Raw genomic sequence first — 22318 nt, 5'->3', positions numbered from 1 at the left:
AATTTCAGCCTTGCCCTTTGTTAATTCCGAAACGAAGGGCCCATTCTTTCCTCGCCAGGACGGCCTGCACCGTAGCCAACGTTCCTACCCTCATTTTGTAAGTGGGGAAACTGAGGCACGGGGGAGTGCAGTGACTCCCGGGATTCCGCGATGCGTTTTTCCTGCCAGCGTCGTCTAGGGGGAAAAGGGAGGAGGCAAAAAGAGGGCCTTGACTCCGGAGACGACCCCTCCCCACTTCATGGGCTGAGAAATGGCCGAAGTGGCAGCCACTGGCGAAGGAAAGGGGGGGGGTCAGCCCGGAGACTGGAGGTGCGAGGCAGAAAGCCTGCCTTCTCGCAGAGGAGGGGAAGGCCCGGGGGGGAGGGTCCGGGCGCCCGTCTGCGCACCAGGGGTGCAGGCATTTTAAAGGTTAAGAGCACCCAGAGAAAATAGAAGTAGCAGGAGGAAGTGGGGCGCTGGGTCGCAGCGAGAGAAGGAAGCAGCTCTTCGGAGCTTCCCTTTTCTCCTCCTTCCCCGAAGCCCCCACCCCAAGCCCTCCCCTCCTGCTCCGCCCACCCCTCCTGCAGGGCCGAGGCCCGCTTCCGCTCCCCGGGACCGGCCGCACCTGCCTCCCGGGGGATCGCGGGCCCTCGGGGGTGCCCCTCCGGCCGTGGCCGCCCGCCCGCGGGGCCTGTCCCTTCCAGGGCAGACGCGCGCGTCGCTGGCACCGCGGCTCCTGCGCGCTGCGCGGGGTTCAGGAGGGGACTCAGGCTGCGGGGGCCCACCGGCCCCTCGCCCGCCCGGCCGCCAGGGGGCGCTAGAGGCCAGCTGGGCGCCCCGCCCCGCCCCCCCCGGAGTGGCCCCGCCCCCGGACCGCCCCGCCGTCGGAGCGCTGCTGGGGCCGATGCTGGGACTCGCCGCGCGGCTGCTGCCCGGCGCCGTGGTCCCGACAGCACGCGAGCCGCGGGGAGTCGCCGCTGGAGAGGGGCTCGGCGCCCGGCGGGGACTGCAGGTGCGTGGCCGGCCGGCCGGGCGGCGAGGGCGCGAGAGGGGGCGGCCCGCGCACCGTCGGGGAGCCGTGCGCTCGGGCCGCGGCGGCGGGCGGGCTGGGCAGTCGGGGTGTCTCTCCGTGGGCACGGGGTCCGCGCACCTGCCGCCCCGGTAATCCCGGAGACAGAAGGGGCGTCCCGGGGTGGGGTGCGTCCGCCGGGTAGCCACTGTGGAAGGCCGGGGCGGTGCGTGTGGCCGCGGCCTCCTGCCTCCGTTGCGGGCCGGCGCGAGGAGGGGGTCGCGGAGCCCGCGCGCCTCTCCGCCTGGGGACTGTCGCGGTGAATGCGGGCACCGCCGTCAGGACCCGGGGGGTCGCGGAGGTGCCCGGGCGCCGGCCGCTCTCCTGGAGCACCGCCCGTCGGCGCGGTGGCTCCAGCCGTGTTTACACCCGGGTGTCCCTGCGTGGCTCCGCGGGTGCGTGCGTGCAGGTGTGTGTGCGCGTGCGCGCGCGCGCGCTGGCCCATCCCAGGGCTCCGGGTACATCGGCAAGAGGTTCGGGTCAGGAGGAGGAAGGAGATGGTTCGGAGGGAAGAAGGAAGGCGAGTTGAAAGCAGCAGGATGTGGTATGAAGAGTTTAACAAGCCTCTGCGCCGAGAGGAGGTTTGGCGAAATGAGGGCTAAAAGTAGGCCAGGTCTGCCGGGGCCCGGAAGGCCCCTTCTGGGCTGCCCTTCGCTTCCTCCCACCGCTCGTCGCTGCAACTTCTGATCCGCCCCCTTGCTCCTGGCCTAGACCACCTGGTAAGGGCCCGGGTTCCCAGAACTTGTAAAAGCACACCTGCCCCAGGCCCCAGCCCCAGCTTTGGGGGGCGCGGGGGGGGGGGGTCCGCTGGGGGCAGGTCTGGAATCTGTCTTTTTCTAAAATTTGAGCAAGCTCCTTGAAGGATGCCGCTGGAGCCATTGCTTGAGAGCCCCGTGCGATGTGGAAGGGAGACCTGAGTTGCCGGCCAGGCCCTGCCGTGCGACCGGAGTATCTTACCACCCCTCTCCCAGACTGGTTGTCCTGTCTCTAAAATGGGCTCTAATAGCGACCTCACGGGGCTTGGGGGAAATAGATGAGAAAAGCGTGAGGAGAGTAGCCGCGCACGGAAGCTGCTTCCTGGGTATTTATCTGTAGCAACGAGCGTGGGGATCAGAGGCTCCCCTCCTTCCCCAGCCTGCCCCGCCGCCGTGTGGGTCCAGGAAGACAAAAGAAGGTTTCAGATAGTCAGGCCCTCTCTTCCTGCTTCAGGATACCGTTCCTTGCTTTTTGGAGCATAAGCCGCCAGGACTGTGGGGTCTTAAGACACCCCCTCCCTCCTGACCTCCAGCTTAAGTGAGGCGTGGTCATGCTCTCTCCCCATCTCTGCCTCTCCTTCCTGCCTCCCGTGCAGCTCTGGTTGTCTCAAGAATAATCAGGGGAAGCTGAGTGGGGGGACTGCATGAAAAGCATGTTTGGGGGTCCTGGAGGGGTAACGATGCTAAGACCACACGTGGATCGTGGGCCTCCTGGCCGAGGAGTGTCGGAGGAGGAGAGCCAGCGTGGCCCGGACAGCCTGGGGGCCCCAGCTTGGGTTCAGCAGAGTATTTGAGCCTTTCTGACTCTGCCCTCGTTCCAAGAGGCTCACCCCAGCGGGATCCCTGTGAACCAGAAGTCTTGTTTGGCTCAGCTGTGGGTGGACTGAAAGCCTCTGGATCAGCTCCTTAAGAGAGGAAGCTTCTGGAGGGGCAAGATGGTGATGAGCTGTCACTCGGGGTTGGGGGGGAGAGAGGTGGTCAGTTTGCTTTTTGGGCCTCTGGTATAGATGTGTGCAAGGGAACAAAGGAGAGGTTGCACTTGATTTCTGCAGATGAGACATCCCCACAGCAAACATATATGACCTATGAGGATATCCCATTAATTTGAAGACGTAACTATATATGTTCACGTTTTAACAGCTTGGAAATCAACATCCGTCTTACCTTCTATGGCATCGTACCATCATAGCCGACGGCAATATTTCTTTCTTAGTGGCATGCAAAATAACAGCTCACCTTACGATTGAGGGCATCTTAGGGGCGCCTGGGTGGCTCGGTCGGTTGGGCGTCCAACTCTTGATTTCGGCTCAGGTCATGATCCCGGGGTGGTGGGATCGAGCCCCGTGTCGGGCTCTGCACTGAGTGTGGAGCCTGCTTGGGATTCTCTCTCTCTCCCTCTGCCCCTCTCTCCTGCTTGTGCTCTCTCTCTATTATTATTATTATTATTATTATTTTAAAAAACCGTTGAAGTCATCTTAGATCCTGTTAAATGCAATGTACGTTTTACAGATTTGGGTTGGGGGAATGCTGTAGAAATACCCAGGTACGCACAGAATTATGTCATTCCCCTGAGTGAATCTGCGTGGATTTTTCCAGTAGCTTGACCTCATGGACACCAAAACTTTTCACTGTACCCACCTGTAGAGGAAATCCTTGTCACTTGTGTGGCTCGCCCTCATACATATAGTAAGTACAGCGAAGGCTACGTAATAACGTCTTAGGAATCATCAGCTCGTTCTGTCTCCCCTTTGTACCTTGGCTCCGCTCGGGACAGCGTGTCTGCCCCTTCTCGCTCATCTGGCTCTCGGCTCCTGTCTCCTCCCGCTGTACGTTCGCGGTGTTGGGCGCTGGACTGAGTATTTCACGTTCTTTGGTCCTTCACGGCCGCACTCCGAGGTAGCAAAAACTACGATCCGAACGTGACGGATGCGGACACGGAGGACCAAGGCCACGCTGCTGGAACGTGCCAGGGCTGGGCTGACTCTCTGAGATGACCAGGCCCCAGTGGCAGCCTGGATGTGCTTGCGGGTGTGAAGTTCGTGCCCTCCAGGGCGTGACTTTTGGGGCATGAACCGTGGCCAACCACAGGGCCTCCAGACCGGCGGTGGGGCTCTGGATGATGGGGCTTTTCAGTCCAGTGCCTTCTGGATAAGCGAGACACAGCTGTGACAAGTGCACCCAGGGAGGAGGGTGGGGGCTGAGGAATCGGAAGCAGGGGGTGACTGGTGGTGGCACCGAGCAGACGCTGGGCCCTTCTTGGGTCTGGTGGGTCTACCAGTTGGGGTTCTAGGCTTTGGGCTCTGGAGTCTGGCCTCAGTGGGAGACCCCAGCCTCCGGCCTTCCCCGGCTCCCGGCCCAGACTTTCTCCTGCGGCCATGGTCACTGCGAACCCTTCAGAGCGGCCGTTGCCCCCTCCCCCCCACCCCCCGGGGAAGGCTCATACCACTTGGCATGGTAGCCAGGCCTCCCACCAGCCAGCTCCGGCCCACCCTGCCGCTTTATGTCCTGAAGCTCAGGCAGGCCCCTGTACCTTTGCACGTGCTAGTCCCTCTCGCCACGTTTCCCTTCTTTGCTTCCTCTACTGCCCAGTGGACTATGACTCCTTCCCCTCCGCGTTCAGACCTCATCATCCTGGGAGCCTTTCCCAACCCCCGCCTCGCCCCGCGGCACCGGCCCCACCTCCAGCCCCCCCCTCCCGCACCTCGGGCGCCCTCCTGACGGAGCACTGACCACTCTGGCCCACGGGGTCTGACCAGTAGCTCATGGGCTGGCTCGCCTGAGCCCCCTGTGCTCGGCGTGGCTGTTCAGCTGTCACCGTGGAACTCACTCCCCGGGGTGTCACAGGCAAGAAATCCACGCACGCCCGACAGTGGGAGTTGCCTGCCCGCCGGAGGGTGTAGGGGGGCAGGAGGGTGGGGTGTGCTTTTCATTTTCGTGTCCTCCCGAGTCTCGTCAGCGCTGTTATTGACCTAGGCAAATGACTCTGTGTGGTTTCCTTGTTGGGGGCAGGGCTGGGGTGTGAGGGCCGAGGGTGGCTCCTGACCTGCCCCCCATGGAGTCGACTGGCCTTGTGTCTGCCCGCCTCCTCCTCCACTGCTAGGCACGTGACCTTGGGTCGGTCCGTGCATGTCCTCCCAGTGTCAGATGGTTTCCTGGGACTCGTCAGCTGGTTCTACCTGCCACTCCCCTTTCGTACCTTGGCTCCGCTCGGGACAGCGTGTCTGCCCCTTCTCGCTCATCTGGCTCTCGGCTCCTGTCTCCTCCCGCTGTACGTTCGCGGTGTTGGGCGCTGGACTGAGTATTTCGCGTTCTTTGGTCCTTCACGGCCGCACTCCGAGGTAGCAAAAACTACGATCCGAACGTGACGGATGCGGACACGGAGGACCAAGGCCACGCTGCTGGAACGTGCCAGGGCTGGGCTGACTCTCTGAGATGACCAGGCCCCAGTGGCAGCCTGGATGTGCTTGCGGGTGTGAAGTTCGTGCCCTCCAGGGCGTGACTTTTGGGGCATGAACCGTGGCCAACCACAGGGCCTCCAGACCGGCGGTGGGGCTCTGGATGATGGGGCTTTTCAGTCCAGTGCCTTCTGGATAAATGAGACACGGCTGTGGCAAAGCTCCGGGCTCTGGGGACCCCTGAACAACACAATGTTCTTGCGCTTGGGAAATTAGTCTGGCGGGCACGACACTAGACACACACATCGTGTAATCGCAATGGTGAGAATGGGGGCGGCGGGGGTTGGGCTGTGAGATTACATAAAGGTTGATCCACACATTTGGGGGGTGAAGGCAAGGTTTCCCTAACGATGTCATTTTCAAGTTGACACTTGAGAGATACAAGATGGAAAGAGGGATGCTGAGAACAGTAGTACCTAATGTTAGCGGATGCATGCTAAGTGCTCCTGGGTGCATCCTCTTGGGTGTTCCTTTTTTTTCTTTTTTTTTTTTTACATTTTCTTTTTTTCTTTTTTATTTTTTTTTCAACATTTATTTATTTTTGGGACAGAGAGAGACAGAGCATGAACGGGGGAGGGGCAGAGAGAGAGGGAGACACAGAATCGGAAACAGGCTCCAGGCTCTGAGCCGTCAGCCCAGAGCCCGACGCGGGGCTCGAACTCACAGGCCGCGAGATCGTGACCTGGCTGAAGTCAGACGCTTAACCGACTGCGCCACCCAGGCGCCCCAGCATTTTATTTATTTTTGAGAGAGAGACAGAGCGCAAGTGGGGGAGAGGCAGAGAGAGAGGGAGGCACAGAATCCGAAGCAGGCTCCAGGCTCCGAGGCATCAGCACAGAGCCCGACACGGGGCTCGAACTCACAGACCACGAGATCATGACCTGAGCCGAAGTTGGACGCTTAGCTTAACCGACTGAGCCCTGCAGGCGTTCCTTTTAACTGTCCCGAGGGCTGCGGGGGCTCCTCTCCTGGGGGCATCAGTGAGGCACCTGCTGTCAGGCACCCCACCCAAGGTCTGGCGTAGACCAGGGCCTCAAGCCCTCAGTCCTATCTCTTCCTCCCTTGCCCCCGCCCCAGACTCCGAGTCCGGCTCAAGGACGTGAAGGCCATCAGTTCTATTACTGGCGCTTCCCTTTTCCTTGGGCACCGGTCATCAGCGGGGAGCATGGTTTGCGGATGTCCCCGGGGGCTCCTGCAAGAGTCCTCTGCATCCGCGGCAGAGGAAGCCTCCACGCTTGGAAAACAAGCACGCTGTCCGCCGGGCCTCCGCTCCGCCCCTCTCCAAACCTGCTCACTTACAGGGTTAGGAACCCCTGATTGTCTGCCGTCCGTTCACTCTCCGCACCCTTCGTCCCCATCCAAACTCGTCTTCCCGGAACCACGAAGCCTGCACAGGCGCTTGGGGTCTGGGCTTGGTCGTTTTGACCCTTGGCAGGAGAATTGTCACTCACACTCACACACACACACACACACACACACACACACACACACGCACGGTCTCTCTCCCCCTCTCTTCCAGAGTTCTGCGTAAAAGGTCAGGGTGTTCTCAGAGCTCTGCAGTTGACCGGCAAAGCCAGGGTATTCACCCCTGTTCTCAAAAACAGGACTTTCTCTCCGCCGATTTCTTGGGGTAACCCCCCAGCATCGCTGCACACGGGGAGTCAGCCGTGGCTAGAGGCCAGCAGGGGGTGGTGACTGATGATTGAAACTTGCAAACTGCACGGGAGGTCACCGGTGACTCACTGGTGAGGTGTCAAGGTGGCCCGTGCAGGGTGGGGGGTGGGAGGGTGAGCTCCCTGACCGTTCACTGAGCCCCAGCCACGCTTATCACTTTCTGAATGTCTCATCAAGTCTTGCATTCAAGCCATCTTCGAGACGATGAAATTCAAGACCATCTGCGAGCAAAAGTATTACTTTTGCTCATGGTGTCCTTACAAGAAGCTCTGCTGTTCCCTCCACGGCTGTTTCGTTACCACAGATGCTCCCAGCGTCTCGAGCTTCCAAGGGCTGGAATGAGCCGGGGGCTTGGTCTCTGTGATACGTGGTCCCCATCAAGTGCCACGTGGGAAGGGGGTTTTCTCCGGTTCCTCATTTTGCTAAGGATTTTTTAAAGCATGAATGGAAGTTACGCCTGCCAAATACTTCTCTTTTTAAATTTTTTTTAAAGTTTATTCATTTTTGAGAGAGAGAGAGAGAGAGAGAGAGAGAGAGTCCAGGTGAGGGAGGGGCAGAGAGAGAGGGAGACACAGAATCGGAAACAGGCTCCAGGCTCTGGGCCATCAGCACAGAGCCTGACGCGGGGCTTGAACCCACGAACTGCGAGGTCATGACCTGAGCCGAAGTCGGATGCTTAATGACTGAGCCACCCACGCGCCCCTGCGAAATACTCCTTTAAGCCTCTACCAGGAGATCCTCGTGTCCTTTTGCCTGGCCTTAGATTTGCATGACGCCTCATATCCTTAACTTGAGCCCTCCCTGCACTTCTAGAATGAGCTCCAGTTGGCCAAGGTGGTTTTTTCTTTTAGTACAGTGCTAGGTCTGGCCTGCTGGGATTCTCTTTTGGATTTTTTGCATCCATACTCGCAAGTAAGGCTGGCCTGCACTTTCCTTTGCTGTCCTGCTGTTGTCGGGGTTTTAACGCGCTGGCGATACCCTGGAGGCGTTTCGTCTTCTCCTGCACCCTGGGACCCCCAGGGAGAGCGGCCAGAGCAAGGGAGTGATCTGCTCCCGGAAAGTCGGGAGAAAGGCTCTGGTTTTTAGTTCCTCTGCTGCTCATTCCTGGCTTCCCGGCCCCCAGGCCTTCCTCCCCTCTTGTTGTCCCTTCCCCGGCCTTCCAGGCATAGACCTGCTGCCTCAGTGTCCCCAGCTGGAGCCTGGGAGCCATCTTTGATTCTTGGCCTCCGCCAGGCCGCCACTAATTCCCATGAGTCCTTGCTTTCCGTGCCCTTTGGCTACGGGATGGCCTGTTTCCACACGGAGCTGCTCTGGTCCGGCGAGGATGCTGATATAACGAATTCACACACAGAGAAAGGTCACCAGAGGTGGTGATGACATAATACAAAATGAGAAAAGAGGCCTGGAGGTTTTCCTCCAAGAAGAAGACACAAGGGAGAAGTAATGTCTATCTTCAGATGTTTGGAGGGTGGTGTTTTTTGGAGAAGGTGGAGACTACCTGCTCGGGGCGGGGGGTAGGGGGGGTGTCATACTCCAGGAAGGAGAAAGAGGGACCTCAGGAGACCTCAGCCTGTGACAAGGAAGATCTTGGACAAATTCAGAACATATCAACCATGGAACAGGTGGTCTTGTGATAATGAGTTCCCCATCAGGGGAAGCATTCAAGGGAAATACATGTCATACGTAGACGCGATTGCCGTGAGAATGGAGACCGAGGATGCTCCGTTCCCAAGTCTGCAGTTCTCCAAATCACAGTGGCCGTGTCCGACGGGTTGTAGACAGATTGGTTGTTCTGAGAACATAATTTGAATTTAAGAAGTTCAGTGGCCTCGAGTAGACAAATCCCAAAGCTGGACAGTTCCTCCGCAAACCCCACAGCCCTGCCTCCCAGCTCTTCCCCCGGAGCAGGGGCGCTTCTGTGGTCAGGAGAGTGTAGCCTGCCACGGTAGGAGACCCCGGAGCCACCGCGGGAGCCCGGGATCCTCGGCCACATCCCGAGCTGGAGCCTGAGCTTTTGGTGGTATCTCGTGTTCTTGGACTTCTTCTGACACCCGGTGTCATACATACACCGGGTCCCACCGCGAGGATCACCTTCCTGCGCGGCTGACCCAGATCCGCTCTTGGGGCCAGCCCGCCCCGTCTCTGGGTTGGCCTGGGGAGTGATGGCCCCTTGTGTGGGGGGTTTTTCGGGGCCTGTGTTTCATAGGCCTGTGAGTTTTGCATTCACTTCTGTGCTGACATCTTGGGAGTTTCATTCTGAGAAAACGAAAAGTCAAGAGTTTTCCTTGGTCTGTGATTGTGCTTAGGAGAACACGGGGGGAGGGGGGGTGGGGGCGGGGGACTGTGGCGTGATGTTCATACCCCAGGGTGGGGGGAGGAGATGACCCCTCCCCGTTCCGGCCTCTGTCCACGGGTCTGAGCCTGTTCCCTTCTGGATCAAACGGGCTGTGAGATTCCGACAGCCTGTGCGTTGTCCCCAGTCCGCCCTCCGACACGGGACTTGTGGGAGTTCTTCCTTCGTCACGGTGCCCATTTCACGGCAGGACTCCAAGCGGCTGCGAATCCTCTGGACTACAATGGCACTGTGTTGTCGCCCTCCACCCAGTCTCCTCCGTAGGCTGGCTTCCTCCAAGGCCGCTGGCGGCTTTGCAGCGATAAACCCAGTGTTCCTCTCCTACCCAACGTCTCTCTTTGGAGGCTCTGTAGCATGTGATGCAACAAAGCCAAATTCAGAACACATCAACCATGGAGCGGGTGACCTTGTGGTCATGAGTTCCCCGTCCAGGGAAGCATTCAAGAGAAGTACGTGTCATACGTAGACGCGACTGCCGTGAGAATGGAGACCGAGGATGCTCCGCTCCCAAGTCTGCAGTTCTCCAAATCACAGTGGCCGTGTCCGACGGGTCGGAGGCAGATTGGTTGTTCTGAGCACGTAATTTGAACTTAAGAAGTTCAGTGGCCTCGAGGAGACAGATCCCAAAGCTGGGCGGTCCCCCCCGCAAACCCCACAGAGGCTCACCTGGATCTCTTTCTCCGCCGCCTGCGCCTCCCCTTCTGGCCACCCCTCGGGTGCGTTCACCTCCCTTACCTTTGTGTCGAAGCCCACGCGGGCCGTTGGCTCTGTTCCCACCTCAGCCCCTGTTCAGAGCCCAGCGCCTCGCCCACAAAGCAGGCTTCCTCTACAGACTTCCCCATTCGTGGTTCTGGTGACAATACACTCCTAGACTTGAAACCTTGGAGTCACCACCCCCGGACCCCCCCTCCACCTTCCTGTTCTCCGCTCTCCAGCCAGTGCCATGGTGCGGCTGGCCCCTCTCACTTCCCCAGCGTTCTCTGTGCCAGGCCACTCAGCTGTCATCACCTTTTACGCCCGCCCGTGGGCCTCCGGGCCACGGCCTGCCTTCTGCTCTTCCTCTCTCTCTGCCTCTCCCCCACTCATGCTCTCTCTCAGTCTTAAAAAAAAAAAAATAAATAAATAAATAACACATTAAAAAGGAAAAAAAAACCCTGTGGCCTTGTCTTTGTTATGGGACAGGGCACGCGTCTCCCTTTGGGCCCTTCAGGCCCCAGGAGCCCCTGGCCAACTCCGCGTGCCCAGACCCCACCCCCTGGGAGCCCTCTGCTCACCCTCCAGGTCAGTCAGAAGTCTGACAGTGGGGAGGCCCTGGGGAGCCGCCGCCACCCCCCCCCCCCCCAACAGGGGCCTGAGGAAGTAAGTGTGTGTTTGCAACATGATGTTTACACGTTTACTAGGCAGAGGGGATGCCTGTCCTGGCTGTCCGGCGGGCTGTGGGGCAATCCGGAGCCCTGCTTTCCCGGGGAGGGAGGCAGAGAGATGCCTGGAGTTTTTCTGGGGATTCTTTAAACATCCCCAAGGGTGCCTGGCCCTGCTGACCCTGGAGGAGGCCGAGGGAAGTGTAGAAGTCAAGTTTTGGGTTGTTTTTTTTTTTTCAACGTTTATTTATTTTTGGGACAGAGAGAGACAGAGCATGAACGGGCGAGGGGCAGAGAGAGAGGGAGACACAGAATCGGAAACAGGCTCCAGGCTCCGAGCCATCAGCCCAGAGCCGACGGGGGGGCTCGAACTCACGCGAGATCACTCGAGATCTCGCGAGATCGTGAACTCCCGGACCGCGAGATCGTGACCTGGCTGAAGTCGGACGCTTAACCGACTGCGCCACCCAGGCGCCCCTGGGTTTTTTTTTTAATATTTTGGGGAGAGGGCAAGCAGGGGAGGGGCACAGAGAGGGGGACAGTGGATCCGAAGCAGGCTCTGCCTTGACAGGCTGGCGGCAGGAAGCCCGACGCGGGGCTCGAACTCACGAACCGCGAGATCATGGCCTGAGCCGAAGTCGGACGCTCAGCCGACGGAGCCGCCCAGGCGCCCCGAGAAGTCACGTTTTTAAACTGGGAGAAAGTAAAGTGTCACCAGTAAGCGTTATTAACTTGCATATTCACGAATGTGGCTCTGGTAGCCTAATGGGAACCTTCAGAGTGACGGGCGACTCCCTTCTGTCACTTGTTGTCACTCACAAGCAGGGTGACGGGTCAGGGTAAGCAAGGACGAGGGTCTTTTTTTTCTTCCTTTTCTCTTTTTTCCCCTTCGGGAGTAATGCTTTGGAGAGGAAAGGGGACCTTCTGGGGGGAGGAGAGAGCAGTGGGGAAGACGCCCCAGGAGCCAGAACCCTCCTGTCCTGATTCATCCAAGGTGGAGCCCTCTCTGTGCCCACCTGAAAAATGGGCCAAGGAGGCTGACACTGGCCTCCCGCCTCCTCAGACAGTTGTGGCAGCCCTGGGGTCCCCCCTACCCCCCGCCAGCCTGGGGGGCCCCTTACTATCTCTGGGACCCAACACGACCGTCCGGACGGGTAAAGTGCCCCAGGCTCTGGTGGCCCCGGGGACGGGAATCCTGTAGCTCCCCCTCCGCAGCAAGCGGGTGACCCAGGCGTGGGGCTCACCGTCGCCACCTGACTTCTCTTGCCCCGAGGCTGTTTTCTGTGGTGAGCTGGCCCTCTGAAGCCATCAGAGAGAGGTCGCAAGATGCAAGCTGCCCAGCCACAGGGCACAGGTGCAGAGGACTGCCGTGGCATCCACGCACGAGCCCGCGGGTCAGAGTGCCCTCACGGCGGTTTGTCTGCATGTAAGGTGCCGTAAGATGTGAAGGGGGGGGGGGGGGGAATCTAGGTGCCTTTAAAGAAGTCGGTCATCAAACCTCCTAGTGTAGAGAGGCAGACGTGGGCTCGGGTGGGGACGGACTAGCCTTGGGTGGCATCTAGAATCTAGACACACATTTCTGAACTAGTGAGGCTAAGGCATGCGAGCCGTTTGGGCTTCTAGAAGGTACCCGAGTCAGGTGGAAAAACACGGCACCCGGGGGACCCGTGGGAAATGTCGGAAGCGAGCCCTCAAGGCCGCATGGCCGTGTACTGGAGGCCGTGGATGAAGAAGGAGGGGCCAACAGCGCCCCATTCCCCTGTCGTCCTGCCCCCTCCCGAGGCCGCGTGCTGTCACCGTCCAGCCACTGTCCCGAGAGGCATGGAGAACGCCCTTCCATGGGCCACGGCTCTGTGCTGCTGGGTCCCCATCAACGCTGCCGTATGGAGGGTGTGGAAGGGATGGGGTGGGGGCCGCGGTTCAGTCCGCCTCGGGTGTTGCCCCTCCCCCTCCCCATTCGGTGAGTTTGAAGATAAGGGATTCCTTCCCGCTGTCACTCCTGCGACCCGCTCAGTGGACGGAGATGGCAACACGATTATTATTATTTTTAGTAAAGACTTCACGGGGCGCCTGGGCGGCTCAGGCGGTTGAGCGTCCGGCTCTTGGTTTCGGCTTAGAGCATGATCCCGGGGTCACGGGATCGGGCCCCGGGTCCGGCTCCACATTGAGTGTGGAGCCTGCTTGGGATTCTCTCTCTTGCTCTGCCCCTCTTCCCTGCTCTCTCTCTCTCTCTCTCTCTTAAAATAGACTTAATTCCTTTAAAGCAATTTTAAGGTTGCAACAAAATTGGTTGGAAGGTACAGAGTTTTCCCATATACCCCCGACCCCATGCATAGCCTCCCCCGTTCTGAACACCACCTGCCAGAATGGAACATTTCTAACCAAGGATGAACCTGTATTGACATATCGTCACCCGCCCCGGATGCATAGTTTACCTTAGGGTTCGCTGTTGGCGTTGCACATTCTGTGAGTTTTCGGCAAATGTGTGATGACCTGCGTCCATCATTATAATATTACGCAGAGCATTTTGAACGCTCTGGAATTCCTCTGTGCTCTTGTTTATCTCTCCCTTTCCCCTGCCCCCCACCCCTGGCGGTCACCGATCATTTTGTTGTCTTCATAGCTTCGCCTTGGAGACATCGCTGTTCATGAAACGGTTTGGGAGGGACGGTTTTCTAATGCCTGTACTGCATTTGCACTCTGCTGTCTACGCAACCAGCGAGAGATCATCTCTACTAACGTTTATCAAAACCGTGCCCACTCCACTTGAATTGCTTCCGTACTAGCTGGCCAACCCCGTTTGCTCCGAAGAATATCCGGATAACTAATTTAAAGAATTCAGCCCCTGCTGTCGCTCCCCCAAAGTGGGGTACCCAGAGGCGGGCACGCCATATAGAAGATGTATACCTCTTCTCTGGGAGGATGACTTCAGCTTTTCTGATGTGTCTCCTTGTAAGGGAATTGGGAGGTATGCTTTGCGGCCTCCGTTTCAGGTCAGTTCATAAACCATGCTCCACAGATTGGGGGAAAATCCTACCAGCTGTATCTAAATGATGTAGTAACAGCCCTCCCCCCACTCCCAAAATCTAACGTTGCTTCTTCGGCAACTCCGTATTGATGGAAACAGTTAGTATATTGGTTTGCCTGTTGTTGTATCAGAGAAGCACAACAGGGCGGTGGTGTAGATGAGAGGGGTTTATTTCTCTCTCCACATGTGGCTCTCATCTCATGGTGCAAAATGGCTGCTCTAGCAATTGCCATCATATCTGCATTCCAGCTAGCAGGAGGAGGGAAGAGAAAGAAGGCATGCCTCGGAAATTGTACTCATCAACATTTACTTCTATTCCACGGGCCAGAATGTAGCCGCATGGCCACGCTGGGCTAAGAAGAGAATCCTGAGCAATGTAATCTGAAATTTCTGAACATCGTGTTATTATAGAAGAAAGGAGAATTGTGGGAGGACAATCAGGAGTCTCATCCGTGTTTGAACTCTATCGGTTTGAGATCTTTCTGAATCGACACTGTCCCATAAAGGTGCCTTATCCCTTCTGTCGTGCGGCTCACATGCCTTCTGAGCTCCGTTGGAAACCGTTCATAAAAAATGGCACTCTGTATCAAAAGGTGGAATCAATAATGTCTACCTACAGATGAACGGGCAGACGAAATGCGGCATATGCATGCAGTGGAATATTATTTGACCCGAAAAAGGAGTAGAATTCTGACCTGTCACGACAGAATGAACCTTAAAGACTTCATGTTAAGTGAAATGAGGCAGTCACAAGGGACACATCCAGTATGATCTCACGTATATGAGGTTCCTAGAGTCATCAGACTCAAAGAGACGGCAGGAAGGGTAGGGACTAGAGGGGCTGGGGAATAGGAAGAGGGGAATGAGGACTGAGCGTTTGTTTCATGGGTATGGAGCTTCAGCTTGGGAGGATAAAGATCTGGAGACAGGAGGCGGTAGTGGCTATGGGACAACGTGAATGTTCTTAATGCCACTGAGCTGCGTATTTTAAAATGATTAAAATGATACATTTTATGCTATTCACATTAACATTACACCACAGTTTTTAAAATGGCATGCCCTGGGGACGCCTGTGTGGCTCAGTTGGTTGATCGTCCTAGATTTCGGCACAGGTCGTGATCTCATGGCTTGGGAGATCAATCCCTGCATCAGGCTCTGCGCTGACAGTGCAGAGCCTGCTTAGGAGAGCAGGTGGGGGGGAGGGGCAGAGAGAGAGGGAGACATAGAATCCGAAACAGGCTCCAGGCTTTGGGCTGTCGGCCCAGAGCCCGACGTGGGGCTCAAACCCATGGACCGTGAGGTCACGACTTGAGCCGAAGTCAGATGCTTAACCCGTTGAGCCACCCAGGCGCCCCTAAAAAAGTAATTTTTAAAAAATGACATGCTTTGAAGGGCCAAAGACAGAGCTCTCTGGCATTTTAAGAGAGCCGTCCCTGCAGATAAAGACCCTCAAGGCCCTTTTGGGGACAGTCATGGAGCCAGGGCTGAAGCCACCCGTCTGTGTCACCCGCAGTTCGTGCTTCTCCACGTTGTCATGAGGCTCTCACAGGACTCGCTCAAACCCAGATACGCCACTTCTGTGCGTTTTCATGTCTTCTGTTCGTGAAGCCATTCTAGCCCCTGGCGGTCTCTGGATCCTTCCCTGAGTACCCTCAAACTGCCTTGATGGCATGGGGGCTGCCCGGCTCAGAGACTGTGGCTTCCGAGAGTCTGCGACTTTGCTCGTCTCTAAAACTGGGACGGCCTTTTCTAGCGTCCGTCTCCGCCTTGGTCTGTCTGTCTCACTCTCCATCTTTCCCATGTCCATCTTTCATTTTCTCCAGTTCTTCAAAGGCGATTAGCCGCGGTTCCCTTTGACGGACTCAGGTTTCCTTATGACTCTGAGATGTATTTATCGGCATCTGCAATCTTCAGCGCGTTTTAAGCAGCAAACTCTCTATTTGACTCCAGAACCCTGTTCCCTCGGTGGTGGTCCTTTCTCCCCTGGTCTCCCCCGCCCCCTTGTTGGTGGGATCTTCTGAATCCCAAGGCTGAAAATTCTGCTGTGGAGTTACCGTCTTGGGCAACTGCCGCTGGTTGACCTTCTTCCTCCTCCAGGTTCTTATTGCGCCTTGCCCTTATTCACCTCCCCTGGGACGCCTCACTCACTGGGTAGGGTCTAGTTTGAAAGGTGCTGCTCCGGACTCTGTGGTGCACGTCTTTCGAGTGTGCATCTGGGAGTGGGATTGCTGTGTCGCGGGGCACGCACGGGTTGCGCTTCAGTGGGTACTGCCAAACGGTTTTCCACTTGGAAAAAGACCGTACTGGGTTGCGCTCGAGCGCACTTGCAGTCACGAGGGTTCAAGGTGCTTCACGTCCTCACGAACAGGGTTTTCTGTGTTTTCCATTTGGGCCATCCTGGTGGGTGGGTCGTGGTTTGAATTTGCATTTCCCTTCGGACTAACAAAACTGAGCACCTCTGGGGCGCCTGGGTGGCTCTGTCGGTTGAGCATCCGACTTCGGCTCAGGTCACGATCTCGCGGTTCGTGGGTCCGAGCCCTGCGTCGGGCTCTGTGCTGACAGCTCGGAGCCTGGAGCCCGCTTCGGTTTCTGTGTCTCCCTCTCTCTCTCTGACCCTCCCCTGCTCAGGCTGTGTCTCTCAAAAATAAATAAAATGTTTAAAAAAATTGTTTTTTAATTGAGCGCCTTTTCGTGTTTATTGGCCATTTGGAGAGCCTCCTTCATGAAGGATTTATTCAGGTCTTTTGCGTATTTTTCTAGTGATCTCTGTTTTGTGTTTGTCGTTGGTAGTGATGATTTTGCCGCTGTGCATAGACCTCTCAGAAGCCCGTCTTCCCCTCTGACCCTGAGCTCCTGGAGATTTTTGGACCCCCCTCCCCCAAATGTGCTTGCTGTTGATTAAATGAATCCTCTTTAAAATTTTTTTAATGTTGGGGCGCCTGGGTGGCGCAGTCGGTTAAGCGTCCGACTTCAGCCAGGTCACGATCTTGCGGTCCATGAGTTCGAGCCCCGCGTCAGGCTCTGGGCTGATGGCTCGGAGCCTGGAGCCTGTTTCCGATTCTGTGTCTCCCTCTCTCTCTGCCCCTCCCCCGTTCATGCTCTGTCTCTCTCTGTCGCAAAAATAAATAAACGTTGAAAAAAAAAATTTAAAATTTTTTTAATGTTTATTTATTTTTGAGAGAGAGAGACAGAGACAGAGGGAAAGCAGGGGGAGGGGCAGAGAGAGAGGAAGACACCGAATGGGAAGCAGCCTCCAGGCTCCCAGCTGTCAGCACAGAGCCCGACGCAGGGCTCAAACTCACAAACCGTGAGATCATGACCTGAGCAGAAGTCAGATGCTTAACTAACTGAGCCACCCAGGAGCCCGTATTTATCTTTTTTAAGTTTATTTATTTTTGAAAGAGAGAGGGCAAACAGGAGGAGGGGCAGAGAGAGAGGGAGACACAGAATCTGAAGCAGGTTCCGGGTCCCGAGACATCAGCACAGAGCCCGATGCGGGGCTTGAACCCACGAACCCTGAGATTGTGACCTGAGCTGAAGTCGGACTACTCAACTGACTCAGCCCCCCAGGCGCCCCGAAATCCTCTTTCATCCATACTTTCCAGGACGCTACCCATTCTCTTTGAGAAAAAAGTCGGAGGAAATAGCTGTGGAGCAGTTCTGCCTTCTCTGGAGCATCTGTGATGATAGCTCCGTCTGCCCTGAGTGTCTAGCCTCATCTCCAGCTTGGGATCTGAAAATAACTCCACAAGCCCTTTTTGAAGGCTTCCGGGTTGTTCTCAAGCTTTCCTTTCCTGACTTGCTCACTTCTGCTCTTTTGTGTTCATTCTTTTTGGGGGCGGGGGGGACCTCCCTTCTGTCTTTGGCATGTATCCCAGGAATCGTGCCGGCCCCTTCATGTTCTCCCCCTTTCCTCCTTCGTGAGACTCTCTGATTTGGCTCCACTGTTTACCCTTTTCATGTTAAGCCCCGCTCTCTGATCCCTGATCCCTTAGACATCCGCTTTCTTAACATCCGAGACGTGTGCCTGGGTGTGCCTAGTGCCTTCTCCCACCATCCGTCCAGACTTTGGGGCGACGTGGTCGTTTTTTTCCTCCCCGTGTTTCTCCGGCTCCTGTTTTACAAACATTTTTGTTGTTGTTGTTTAATTTTTGGTCAGAATTAAAGACACAAGATGAAACAGTAGTTTTCCTCATTGCTTCCTTGACTTTTCTACGACGCGAGTCGATCCGAGGAACAACGATTTGGCAGATGGCTTGATTTGAACCCAGGGATGCCTCCCGGCCGCCGTCCAGGTCAAGCAGCCGACCGTCCCGAGGGCTCACTGTGGGTCAGTTTGATGATTCGTAGGAGAAAAGCAGCACCTGTATCTCAGTCGAGCTAGGTGTGTGCAATCCTATGCCTGTCTCCTTTTATCATCCTTGAACTCCCTTTCTTGTTCCCTCTTTCATTCATTATCCATTCATTCAGCCTCGTGGCCTTACATTCGAATGGAGCTGGAGGAAGAGGACGGGCAGTGAGCGCGACCAGTAAGTAACATGAACAGGGGCGCCTGGGGGGCTCGGTCAGTTAAGCATCGACTTCGGCTCAGGTCATGATCTCGCGGTTCGTGAGTTCGAGCCCTGCGTCGGGCTCTGTGCGGACAGCTCGGAGCCTGGAACCTGCTTTGGATTCCGTGCCTCCCTCTCTCTCTGCCCCACCCCACTTGCTCTCTCTCTCTCTCTCGCTCTCTCTCAAAAATAATAAGTAAACATTAAAAAAAAAAAAGTATCATGAACAGTGTGTCAGTTGGTGGTAAGAGGTGGAAAAAAGAAAACAGGATGTGCTAAAGGTGGCGTTTTCCAGAAGTCCTCATTGAGAATATAGCATTAAGTCTGCAGGAGGCGAGGGAGTGAACCTAGCAGACATCTGGGAGAAGAGCACGCCCAGCAGAGAGAACAGCGAGTGCAAAGGTCCTGAGGCAGGAGCATGCCTGATGTGCTGCCGTGGTCATTCTAGTCCCCAGAATGTGGCACCTTCCATGCTGGCATCCGCAAAGCTCAGCATCTGGGATGCAGGGCGGTATATTAGTCCTGGTTGTTTCTTCCACAGCATCCAGCAAAATACCTTGTGGTCACATCCACTTGATACGAAGAGTTTGTATTTGAGTAGATGAATTCAGGTTGGACGCCCTCTCCAAGGGCCTTTTCGTCTCCGAATTGCTTGCGATGGTCTCGGTTGCCCGGTGGATGGCACCCGTCTCTGAGCAGCTTGCTTTTTAGCTGTTCCATCCGGGCTCTTCTGACCACGTGGTCCAGCGGCTCCCAGTCTCTGTGACCGTGTGGGCCCTACCGGATGATGTATGGTTCCAGACGCTATGGCCGTGTGACAGACGACCCCAACACGTAGTGGTCTGCTCATGGATTCTGCGGGCCAGGACTTTGGGCAGGGCCCGATGGGGATGGTCCAGTGTCTGGGGCCTCGGCTGGGAAGACATGCGCAGCCGGGGGACTGGACTGTAAATCAGAGAATTCTCATTTTGTGTTGGTCACCGGGCTGCGCAGGAATTTCACACGTTTGCTTTGCAGCCTGTCCAGAGAAAACTCCCAGCGTGGGGTGGTCCCCCAGCTGCCCCCGCCCCCAGCCCCAGCCCCAGCCACGGGGATGGTGGGCGGTCAGGCACAGAGCAGGTGTTCTGCAAAGTGTGGACATCCCTGGGGCACCGCAGACATCACTGCACAACCTTATTCTTTTGCTCAGTGTGATTATAGCATCTTCAGATTGGAGAATGTCCTTGTTTGTGTTTTTTTTTTTTTTTTTAATGTTTATTTTGAGAGCGAGAAAGTACAAGCAGGGGAGGGGCAGAGAGAGAGGCAGACAGGGGATCCGAGGCGGGCCCCTTGCTGACCGCAGAGAGCCCCGATGCCGGGCTCGAGCTCGTGAACCGCGAGATCGTGCCCTGAGCCAGGGTCGGGCACTCAGCGCCCTGAGCCCCCCGGGCGCCCCAAGAATGCCCTTGCTGTTAAGGGATGCGCGCTGAGGTAGCGGACTGAACCTCTTGCTCAGTAGATACTCGCTGCTGTTTGATACAGTTCAGTCTAGTATTTGGTAGTGACTCATCGTGTGTGCAAACAGGAGCGCACTTGCGGGTGGTTCAGCAAAAGATACGCCTGTGTGCCTGGTGTTAGCCTGATGATTGCTCTGCCTCCCTTCCATCCACCACTCTGCCCGCCCCTGGGGGGCGGGGGGGGAGCAGGGGGGCCCTGCGGGCCTTGCCCTCAGCCTGAATGGGTGAAGCGAGGTCGCTCCATTTCTGCGCCTGCAAACCCTTGGTCCCCCCCCCCCCCCCGCCCCCTCCTCGATGGAAAGGCTGGCAGGGAAGGGGTCATGTGCTCAGTTCCTGGGGCCTCGGGCCATGCAGGAGTCCCTGAGGAGGCTCTGGTTCCTGATGAGGAGGGAAGAGGGCTGGGGTCGGCAGGGGCAGGGGGCGCTTCCCCGGCGGGGAGGGAGGTGAGAAGGGGCGAGCGTCAGGGGCTGGGGAGACGGACCCTCAGCCCAGCCGCAGGGCCTGCGCATCCCTCCAGGGGCTTCGGAAAGCGCCCCGGACCTTGTGTGTGTTGGGGGGGGCGGGGGGCGCTTGCGAGGACTCGCGGGGCGCCCCGCCCTGCTCTCGGGAAAGCTGGCCCCACGGGGTCTCCCTGGAGCCCCTGCGCCGCGAAATCGACGGGCCTGGGGCAGCCCACCCACGTGACCCCGGGGAGGGTCCGCGAGGCCCCGGGGCGCTCCTGGCCCGCGCCCCCGTGCACCCCGGAGCTGCAGACCTCCCGGGCTCCGCCACATCCTGTGCCAGGGGGGTACGCGGCGCTCTCGAAGCACAGGCCAGATGTGCAAATTCTGCGGCTGTGCCCGGGGCCCGAGCGCAGCGCGGCTTGCTTTTCTTGGAAATCATTGGTGATTTGTTAGAAAAACAGGAAACCCTGGGGCTGCTGGTGTACATTTTGGCTTTTCTGTTTTTGTTTTTGACTGTCTTTCATCAGGCCCAGGCCGCTTGAAGGGTATTTCTAGGCAACCCTGCCCTTCAAGCCCCCTGCTTACCATTCCTCCTCCGCCGCCCATCCTCTCTTGTCTCTGTCACTCCCTCCCGCCTTCTGTCCCCTGCCCTCCCACCCCCAGTCCCTGCTGTGGGGAGCCGGCAGGTCTCGGGAACCATGGAAACAGGTGCCCTGTCTTGCTGACATGTAGGTCACTGTGGGCATGTGCTCCTGTGGAGTCGGCCTTCCCTGCACCTGTCCTCCCCCTGCCTGTGGTCCCCCCACCTCCATCACCGTGGTCAGACCAGCACGCAGAATGGTCTCTGGGCCCTGGACCACTGCCGCTGAGGCCGCTGCTCTTGGCTGGCGAAGAGGGGGGCGGTGATGTGGCTGGGAGGGCAAATGCTTTATCCCTCTTGGCCCAGACTGGAGCTGCAGTGCCCTCAGAAGTCCCTTTTTCCATGGAGACACCGGGGCTGAGACAAGAGGGAGCCCTCCAAGGGCACCTTGATTATAGAGGAGGAAAGGGAAGGGGGTGAGGAGGTCTGGTCCCGGCTCTGGCTGTGCCCCAATACATCCCCTCCCTGGCCGAGTTTCAGAAAGGCAGGAGGTTTTGGGGGGGGTGGGGGGTGGGAAGCTGTGACCATTTTGTGCCCTGAGCCTTTAGTAAAGCACCGGAAAGCAGCACCACTCTGGTGCTCGCCACTTGGTGACTTTTCCCTGGGACTCGTCTTGTGAGGGGCCAACTCTGAACATGCCTGGCGGTTGGTTTGGGGGCGCACTCAAGCATCCCCGTTGTCCGGCCCCCACCCCGTGATCTGCCACCGTGAAGATGCCCGTCTCCCCTTTTATGGGTGAAGAAACTGAGGTTCAGGGAGGTTATGTGGCTTCTCCCGTCGTTCTCCACTCCCCACGAGGAGGGAGGACGGGCGGCTCTCTGCACAGGGAACCGCTGGGCCCCCATGCCCCCCCTCCCCTTGCCGGGCCGGCCCTGGGTTTTCATTCAGTGCTTCTGTAGCACACGTTCAGCCGGGGCTTCCCCCTCTCCCAAGGGACCCGTGCTCAGGGGCTGCCCTTCTGAAGTCATACAAGAAGTCTGAAATGAGAGATTCGAAATTCCCCAGACCTCTCTAGGGTGTTGTTTTAAGAAGGCATTCAACTGTCTTGAGAGAGAGAGGCTCGGGGAGACCAAGATAAGAGGGGAACCAGCAGGAGAAACAGAAACGCTACCTAGGGAGGTTCCCAGAAGAGGAGAGGACTGGAGGAATTCTAGACCGGAGAAGGAGAGTGAGCAAGGAGCGTGACCCCTCCCCACGGCAGGCCCCCTTGGATACGGTGACCAGCCAGAGACGACAACGGGTCCCAGAGGGGGACAGGACCTCACTGCTCCCTTGGCCCATATTTCTCTTCCTGTGGGTCCCACAGCCTCTGGGGAGCAGAGACTCTCGCCCAGGGGTCCAAGGACTTGGATGGGAAACGGGTACCATCTTTGATTTCACTCCCCTCTAACTGAAGTTCGGCGTCTCTTTCCGTTATGAAGACGGACAACAAGCCATAGTCATATTGGTAGCCCCTGGGACGGGGTCACCAGGAGGGATCCAGATGTGTTCGTATCACTTTGCAGTTCGTGTTGG

The 22318-nt window shown here is 57.4% G+C and overlaps 1 protein-coding gene across 2 annotated transcripts in view; it reads left to right on the top strand.

Moving 5' to 3' along the window:
* The first annotated feature begins 613 nt into the window (after nucleotides 1-613).
* Nucleotides 614-22318, top strand: part of PIK3R5 (phosphoinositide-3-kinase regulatory subunit 5) — a 71313-nt gene continuing 49608 nt past the window's right edge. Inside the window, exon 1 of one of the 2 annotated variants that reach the window (XM_047832570.1) lies at nucleotides 614-991. The gene's annotated coding sequence lies outside the window, so the exon portion shown is untranslated. The remainder of the gene's footprint in view (nucleotides 992-22318) is intronic. The other variant, XM_047832569.1, reaches the window with a different exon arrangement.

The sequence above is a fragment of the Prionailurus viverrinus genome, chromosome E1 (assembly GCF_022837055.1).
Source record: "Prionailurus viverrinus isolate Anna chromosome E1, UM_Priviv_1.0, whole genome shotgun sequence".
NCBI classification, from domain to species: Eukaryota; Metazoa; Chordata; class Mammalia; order Carnivora; family Felidae; genus Prionailurus; species Prionailurus viverrinus.
This window is presented reverse-complemented; position numbering and strand designations above follow the sequence as displayed.